The sequence below is a fragment of the Eublepharis macularius genome, chromosome 14 (genome assembly GCF_028583425.1).
Source record: "Eublepharis macularius isolate TG4126 chromosome 14, MPM_Emac_v1.0, whole genome shotgun sequence".
Taxonomy (NCBI): Eukaryota; Metazoa; Chordata; class Lepidosauria; order Squamata; family Eublepharidae; genus Eublepharis; species Eublepharis macularius.
The window spans coordinates 68,728,894-68,738,752 of record NC_072803.1 but is presented as its reverse complement, the minus strand read 5'-3'; positions in this window follow the sequence as shown (position 1 = coordinate 68,738,752).

Sequence of the window (9,859 nt, the reverse complement as noted above, 5' to 3'; positions counted from 1 at the left end):
TTCTCTGTGGTGGCCCCTACCCTATGGAACAGCCTGCCTGAGGTCAGGAGAGCTCCCACACTCTTGTCTTTCCGCAAACAATGCAAAACTAAATGATCCAAAAAGGCTTTTTTACTCAGGAGGGTGGTATTGTAGGGAGGGGATCTCAGATGTTTCACTAATGAGTTGGAAACTATGGGCTCCACCATCATGTTGCTTTACATAATATGTTACTTTGAATATGTACTCGTATATACTGCTTGTGCTTCATGTTGTCTAATGCCAATCCTAGAATGGATTATGTCCTGTTTCAGCAATCCTTCAACCCTGTATTGGATCCTTGCTAATGCTATGTCTCTGTAAACTTGTGTTCATCTACCCTATGAGACTGTTTATGGAAATATCCTTGACACTGTATGGAAATGCCTGCCCTTGTTCTTGCTACTGATTGTACTGATCTCACACTATGTAATCCGCCTTGAGTCTCAGTGAGAAAGGTGGACTATAAATGACATAAATAAATAAAAACAAATGAATAGACTGAACCGCTAAGAAGGCATCATCCCAACCCAGTACTGGCCCAATAAAGAAGCAACAGGAAGGAAGCCTGGAGGAAACTTTGTGATATCCACGTAATCTGGCCTGTGAGGAAGAGATTAAGAGAAGTATCCCAGAGAAATATACTAAACAAAGCCAAAAAATGTCTTTATAAAAATATAGGAAAAAAGAGGATGGAAGAGTGACTGGATTCAAAAAGAGTAGGAATGAGGATAAAACACAATACAGGGGGAAAACACGATCACAGCACACAGACTTTTAAATAAAAGCAGTAAGGTTTATCAAGCTCAGCTAAGTACACTTTACACTGGATTGCTTAACCCGTTCCTGTAGTTCTTGGAGCGTCTCCTGATTTCACACTGTTCCAAAAGGGGACAAAACCAGGTCTAGGGCAATGGAATCTGGCCTATGCCAGCCTGCTCTGTAAGACTGAGTAGTGGATTTAATCAGTCCCCAAGTAAAACTCCATCTCTGTTGTCAGAGGCTACTGCTACCAGTCAGAAAATTCCCAAAATGACAGTCTCACCCTATTTGTTTCTGAATTTCCATGACAAAAGTGGATCTGGTCCAAATTGTTCCATCCTTTGTTCTATTCTGCCCTGAGCCTGCTAGTCGGGAAGGGCGGAAGAGAAATCGAAAGTAAATGTACAATAAAAGGGATTAAGTCTGGCAAGGCTGCCTGACATGGAATGGGTAATTAAAGGGGTAATTTCATGTAAATCCTGGGGGTCCAAGATTGTAGGCGCTCTAAGTGGCACTCTTCAACACACTGAAGTTTAGGGGTTTCTGTCACAGGAAGACAACAGAAGCCAGAGAGGGTGACTTGGATGTGTGAATGAACCAACACAGATAAAAATTTTCATGCTTTGTTGCCTCATGTCAAGTAGTCCTTTTTGGTAGAATCTCTTCAACTGTGAATCAAGGGATGAGTTCAGTACAACAAGCATGTGTGAATGTGACCCTGTAATTATAAAAAGCATGCAAAGCACACACAGGATTTTCATAGAATAAAAAAGTTTTAGTAGCCCAATTGACAAATCTGGTAGTCCCACCTCCAGGACTACCATCACAGCTTGGAAATACTCTTGGAAATACTCTTTCCAAAAATGGGTGCCAAGTGTTTCCAGTCCAGGAAGTGACCATCAAAGGTTCTTTTGTTTAGTATTAAACAAGAGGAAGTGCAGCCTTTTTCATCAGAGCCAAGTAGCAACAATCTGAACATTTAGCCTGTATCAGTTATGCACACAGACACATTTAAGTGACTTTCTCCTTCTGCATTTTGTACTTTTTAAAAAACTTGTCTGAGTCTGCTAGGCTTAGGGATGGGCAAGGAATTGCATAACTCATGTATGAGTGTCTGAGACTGCTTATGCGGAATAAAACCACTACTATGCTCAGTCCTGTCCTAGCTAATTGCATCAACAGTGGATTTCCGATTTCCAAAATCTAAGGGAACAATCCTTTTGTTAGCGTTTGCCCACCGGAGATTGTTTCTAGATAAGGAAATGAGGGATTGAATCTGGGGCCCCAAACTCTAGCACTGGACTGCAGCCCCTCACTGTAAAGTTCAAACCAGGGCCTTCCTGGCTCCTAGCTCGCTCATTTAGCCATTACATGACACCAGTATGTATATTACAAACATCCGCCTGCACCCCTTACAGAAAATTGGGCTATACACCTGAAAAAAAGCACAATGTAACTTGCATAAAAATGCAAGGAAAAACAGGTCTTGGGGAAAAAAATATTCTGTTAATATTTTATTACAAATGTGGTCTGGTAGAGAGCAGAATATTTTGTGTACAATACAAGTACTGGAATAAAATACAAATGGCTTACTTCTGCCTGGAATAGTTCACCTCTATGTTAAGAAGACACCTTGCCAGTGGATGCTGAGACTGCCAATGATGGTGCTCGTTCTTACATGCGGTGTTTTCATTCCAATATAAACAGTAAGTGCAAGCAAACATTGTCCACAGCACTGCCCAGAAATCCTCTTGTGATGCAGAGCGTCACTGCATTCCAGTCAAGGGACTGGCAGAAAGAGACATTTTTCCCTTCTTGCAACACGCCCTTCTGTGTTTCTTCACCTACCCTCTTTGCTGGTCTCCCAGGTCCTGGAAGAGCATATTGTAGGAGGGGCTCTGCCATGTCTGGAGGTCAGCTTGAGAAACATTTCCATCTGCCCTAGGGCTCAACTGCTGCTCATTCATGCTAGGTGCTGGCAGAAGGCATTCAACAGAACACAACTAACATGGTAATATTCCCACAACATTTTTCTTAAATGCAATGGGTTATGCTCACTCCAGAATCAGAAATGAGACAACATGGAGTGCCTACTGGAACCAGATATACATAGAACTCTCTGCAGTAAGACCAAAGGAGGCTTAAAGAACATTCACATTGGACAAATCCATAGCTACTTGCTATGCAATTTTCTCAACACAGGAATACCTGGCAGAAGTTGATCCCTGGCTGGAAGTTTATTTTTCTTGTATACTTCATGTTACTTTTTTTTTTTTTGCAGGAAGGAGGAGGGACACACAAACACAACAGCCTTTCTCTTTATTTTCCACAATCAATACTTTTCTAGGGCTACAGAATGCACTTTCAGGGGCTACAATTATATCATTGGAACATCTTGTTTCCTCCTTGGGGGAAAATCGGAATAAATACCCTTTCACTAAATGCTGCTGAAATCAGGAGGGTTCGCTCAGAAGTAGAAGCAAAACCAGAGCTCAGAAGCTAAAGTTGCTGTTACTTGAAATCTTCATACTCTGTGCTACAAATGCCAGATTTTGAATAAAAGGAACAAAATAACAATATGCTCTCAAATAAAGAAAACAATTCTGTTTTGCAACAGTTTACTAATTTTCATATTGCACTCTCAACAAAAAGGTTTTTTAAAAATATGTTTCCCCCCCACAAATATTTCTTTGATTATCTAAAACAGTTATGTCAACCTGGATATTTCTCATTTGTTAAGTAATATCCCTCCCAAAGGAAAAATCTGTGGCATCCTGAATACTTTTTGTGGTTCATAAACATCAGTCATAGACTGCCTTGTACCAGTGTTTCGTGTTCAGGTGTTTAGTGCCATCACCTTCTCTTCTGTTCTCAGCATGTTTCTAAACGGGAAAATGGCAAGTTCTTCAGAGTAGCAAGAAGCAGAGAGACACGAATCAGCATCCTTTGAGAACTGGCCGTTCTGCTACTGCTTTGGGAGTGAGTGAATGATTCAACCAAATGCAGAGAGAGAACAGCATTGGTTGTTGTGGATTTTCCGGGCTGTATCGCCGTGGTCTTGGCATTGTAGCTCCTGATGTTTCACCAGCAGCTGTGACTGGCATCTTCAGAGGTGTAGCACCAAAAGACAGAGATCTCTCAATGTCACAATGCGAGATCTCTGTCTCTGTGACACTGAGAGATCTCTGTCTTTTGGTGCTACACCTCTGAAGATGCCAGTCACAGCTGCTGGTGAAACATCAGGAGCTACAATGCCAAGACCACGGCGATACAGCCCGGAAAATCCACAACAACCATCGTTCTCCGGCCGTGAAAGCCTTCAACAATACACAGATAACAGCATTGCCTTCCCCTCTCAAGGAAGTAAGAACAGAAGAGCAACTAATGACAGTACTGACTTGTAGAAGGTAACTTCTTCTGTGAATGGGTGCTTTGGATTCACAGGAACATTCAGTTATTTAACGAATTCTTCCCTAGAGCACACATCCAAGGGGTTCTGATGACTAGGCATCAATTACCAGGTTCTCTGCAAAAACATATATGTACCAATGCCAAGAGACAAACAGCTCTGACTAGAACATACTTTTCTGCTTGTCCTTTCTCCTGCCTGTGTGTGCTACTGCTCTGTTAATCCCTCCAACCTGGAATTTCAGCTCCAGGTTTCCACCAAGCATCTGTGGAAATGATAACCAGAAAAAGTGCAGCATCAATAAATGCTATCTACATCTTTTGTCAGAGCTGTAACATTTCCTGCAATGTGACTTTCAGGTAAGTGAAAGTTCATTGCAGGCACAGAGGGGTATGCGCTTGTGCAACTGTCTTCTTCAGGTCTCAAAGGGGGAATATTGGCTGGCGAAAATCTGTAGCTGGAAAGAAAGAAGTTGCTATATAGAACTATTCTGAATCCCTGCCGCACAATCCCAAAAATCATTGTTAAAGCTTGTAAGGTGCAAAACTTTGCTTGTAAACTGGCCTGGATGTAGCTTCGCAAAAAGACAAGCAAACAAAATCTAAACACTAATTCCAAACATTGTTCAAAACTGTTAAATGTTTACCGAGATGCATGCCTAGTAATTGACAGTTGGTCTGTTCATACACAAGCAACACACAGGTATCTGTTATGAGAGACATTTGCAGAGCAGGGGGCCCAGTTGGAAAGTCAAATATTTTTCCTCGTAAGGCTCCACCCACCCCCAGTTATGCAAGGTGGGATGACACCAATGGGGTAGGCCTGTTAAATTACCAAGATATTTTCTACTCCATGAGAGGCACCCAAGGGAGATAACACTGTATCAGAACAAAAAGTCAATTCTCCCTGGTATAAACCTTTCAGCCAATAAATAAAGTAATTGTAAACAATTTTAATATATAAAGTGCTCACAATAAACAAAGTGCAAAGTGCTATGAATAAATATGTTTACAATCAGTACAAAATATCAATATATCCAATCAATATATATACATTCCAATCTGTCAATAAATAATTCCCACTATAAATAACAATCAGAATAGAAATAATTTACCATTCCAATAAATAGTTCCATCAATGAATAACCAGAATCCCCATCCTTTAAATGTCACAAGCCAAACAGCTTACAAACAATCAAACTTACACTCCGCATGAGGAGGAAAATGAAATAGATTCAGCCCAAATCCTACATCTATAAAAGTCAATTATCTCTTCAACTATCTCAGCTCTTCATGTCAGCAAACTCCTTCACTGTCGTTTACTGGCAAACGTCCAGAATCCTAGGGGTGGTCACGCCTCTCCCTGGGGAGTTGCTTGTGGTTTGCCGGACAAATCACTGGCTGGATTTGCTTTGCAGCAATAGCTTTATCATGCGACAGGCCACAGGCAAGCCTTTCAGGCAGAATGCCATTACAGTCTGGATGTCTGAGATCCCAGCCCAATGCTGTAATCACTATACAACACTGGCTCTTGTTGGAGAAATGGTGTTGTGACTCCAGAGATAGGATGAACACAATTAAAACACGAACTCTCTCCTAGCAGTGGCAATTAAATGCTGTAGAGTCTGTTTTATGTTAATCCGAGGATAGTAGAATCTGGAGCAGTTCCAGTCCAGGTTTTACTCATGTCTACATACACTGGCTGAAGGACTGGTAGGGAAGGCCTTTGTTACGCTTTGTGTTCTTTTGTATTGTCGAAGGCTTTCACGGCCGGAGAGCGATGGTTGTTGTGGGTTTTCCGGGCTGTATTGCCGTGGTCTTGGCATTGTAGTTCCTGACGTTTCGCCAGCAGCTGTGGCTGGCATCTTCAGAGGTGTAGCACCAAAAGACAGAGATCTCTGAGAGCCACAGCTGCTGGCGAAACGTCAGGAACTACAATGCCAAGACCACGGCAATACAGCCCGGAAAACCCACAACAACCTTTGTGTTCTTTTCTTTGCTTCTGCTGAATAAAGTTACTCTGTGCTAAATAAAAAGGACCCTCTGCACATTCCAAAATGTCTGCTGAATCTTACAGTAATGAGATTGAGAACCCTGGGAAGAGCCAGCACTAGGGGTGTGTGCTTCGGGTATCCGATTCGGGTTTTAAACCCGACTTGGGCCCAATTCGGAAAGATTCAGTATTTCTGATTTGGAAATACCAAAGCAGAGCTTTCCAAAGCAATTTGTGTTGCTTCGGAAAGCTTTGGGAACCTACTAAACCAGGGGCGTCTCCTCCCACTCAAAGAGCAACAACAACCAACGGGAAGATAGTACAAAAAATACACTATTCGATGACAAGCAATTTCCTCTATATTATTACTAGTTTAAGGTGCAAAGTACATGAATTACAGTCATAAATCCAACAATCATAAGTACATCAAATATTATCATTGGACCATATAGATTCCAGGCAATAAATACCAAGCACAAATAATCCAACTGGTACAGTCTATAAGTTGTTATTTTAGTGTGTAGACCCTCCTCCAAGTGGAAGGGAACTGTGTATCACTGTTCAAAAACAGGCTGTTATAGTTATTTGCAATCCTGTGGCTCCCTCTACTGGCTTTCGTCTGTAAACTCCTTCTGCTAGCTTCAAGGTCATTCTGATAACATTAGAAACTTGTTGACTTTAACATTCCACAGCACTTAGTTACCATAAAAATTTCCTTGTGGCTGGTCAAATTTCTCCCACAGCAGCAGTAACAGTCCACTTAGCCCCTCATTTGTAAAAATAATTTTCTTATATTCTTATTAGAATGCTTTTTACAAAAAAAAATATTTTACTGAAAAAATAGTCTCTCACAATCAGCTTGCAAGTAAATATTCCCTGTTGGTTAATACTAAGTCTAGTATGGCCGAGCCCCTTGTAGTTTCCTCCACCATTTGTAAAAGGAAGTTATCAGCCAAGCAGGTCAGGAAGTTGTGTGATTCTTGATGCTTCGGTAAGCTTGTCTCCCAGCACTATCGAGGAAGTTGCTGTCACCCATAATTATAAGGTTCTGATGTATGGACACTCTACCAATCTGTTCAAGGAGGGCAGCATCCATTTCCTCTCCCTGGTCAAACGGTCTGTAGCAGACTCCAACAACAGTACCCTTTCTCATTCCTCCCCTTATTTCCACCCATATACTTTCCACTGGACTGTCAATCACATTCTTCAGAACTTCCTAACAGTCAAGCTCTCTCCTCACATAAATTGCCACTCCGCCTCCTCTTTTAACCTTCTGGTTTTTCTTGAACAACTCATACCCATCCACTACCACATTCCAGTCATGGGAATCATCCCACCAAGTCTCAGTAATTCCTACTATATCGTATCCCTCTGTTTGCAAGAGAAGCTCAAGCTCTTCCTTCTTAGTACCCATACTTCAGGCATTGGTTTATAGACACTTGTAGCCTTGTACCTTTGCTTGATCTGTCCTACCCAGGTGGGCCCCCGCTGTTATCGCTTCTTCATTGAAATCCCCATGTTGATCATCCCCTTCCCCTTGCGGCATCAGTTTAAAGCTCTCGTAATGAAGCTCTCCAGGTTCTTTCCAAACATTTTCTTCCCTGACTTTGAGAGGTGAAGCCCATCATGTGCCAGAAGGCCTTCTCTATGAAAACTTATCCCGTGGTCCCAGAACCCAAAGCGCTTCTGCCAGCACCACACTACAGCCAACAATTCACCTCGAGTATGGTCTGCTCCCTTTGCATTCCTCTTCCTTTGACAAGAATGATAGAAGAGAATACCACCTGTGCCCCCACTGTTTTCAACTGCCTTTCAAGAGCTTCATAGACCTCTTTAATTCATGCGAAGGTATTCACTGCCGTGTCATTCGTTCCCATGTGAACCAGCACAAACAGGTACTGATCAGTTGGTCTGATCAGTTTCGGCAGTCAGTCTGTAATATCCTGAATTCTGGCCCCCGGCAAGCAACACAGCTCTCCGATTAGGGGATCTGACCTGGACACATAACGTTACATACCCCTGAGCAGAGAGTCCCCGATGAACGCAACCTTCCGTTTCCTTCCACTTCTGTGTGGCCCCATGCTCTCTTCACTTCCTCCTCCAGGTCTTTGTGGTTCTCCTTCCACTCTCATCTCCGTCATCATCTCAAGCACCTCAAAACGATTCTTCAGCTCCAGTGGACCAAAGCATCACCTTAGTCTACGTCTTCCGATTTGTACTGAAGAATGGAGAGGAAGCTCAGAAGGGAGAATGACTCTTCCTTCTTCTCTTGGACTTACTTCTTCATGCTTGTGCAGAGCCCCCAGGTTCTTCTCAATAAAATCCTCCCCTTCCTTGATTTCCTGAAGGGTGGTGATCCTCTCCTCCAGGCTCTGAATCTTCTCCTCCAAAAGCCTGACCAGCTTACACTTCTGGCAAGTGAAGTCCATCTTCCCTTCTGGGAGAGAAGATAAGATAAAAGAGGCAATTGGACCACTGTTGGGAGTAGAAGGAGAAACTCTGATGGAGGACAGAGAAAAAGCAGACAGGCTTAATGACTTTTTTGCCTCTGTTTTCTCCATGAAGAAATTGAGCCCATCTAGAGATGGTAGTAGACACGACAGGACACCTGGGTGGCTAGTTGACATTGACAGAGAGGTTGTGGGGAGGCACCTGGCTGCACTGGATGAATACAAATCCCCTGGGCCGGATGGTGTGCACCCAAGAGTGCTCAAAGAACTTTCTAGAGAACTTGCAGAGCCTCTGTCCATCATCTTCAAGGCCTCCTGGAGGACTGGGGATATGCCACAAGATTGGAGAAGAGCGAATGTTATCCCAATCTTTACGAAAGAGAAGAAGGATGACCCGGGAAACTACAGGCTGGTTAGTCTGACTTCTGTTGCTGGGAAGATATTAGAGCAGATTTTAAAGGGATCAATCTGTAAGCATCTGAAGGACCGCTGAGTGATCAGGGGAAGTCAACATGGTTTTGTCCCCAACAGATCATGCCAGACCAACCTGGTTTACTTCTTTGAGCGATTGACAAGCTTACTGGATCTTGGGAACTCTGTCGATGTGATTTACCTGGATTTCAGTAAAGCTTTTACTAAGGTCCCCCATGACATTCTAATGGGTAAACTGGAAGACTGTGGACTGGATTATAGGACAGTTTGGTGGATAGGAAACTGGTTAAAGGACCGCAGCCAAAGAGTGGTGGTCAATGGTGTTTCATCAGATTGGAGGGAGGTGTCCAGTGGGGTGCCACAGGGCTCGGTTTTGGGCCCAGTACTTTTCAATATTTTTATCAGTGATCTGGATGAAGGGGTAAACGGGCTAATCATTAAATTTGCTGATGATACCAAATTGGGAGGAGTCGCAAACACCCAAGAAGATAGATTTCAAATTCAACAAGACCTGAATACTCTGTAGTAGTGGGTGGTTGTGAACAGGATGCAATTCAACAAAGATAAGTGCACAGTATTACATCTGGGCCACAAAAATGTGAAGCACAAATACTGGATGGGGGATACACTTCTGGGTAGTGGTGTATGTGAAAGACATCTTGGAGTAAGAGTGGACTGTAAACTAAATATGAGCAGTCAGTGTGATGCAGTGGCAAAAAAGGCAAACTCAGTCTTGGGTTGTATCAAAAGGGCCATTGCATCAAAATAATATAGATTAATAATAATATAGATTATA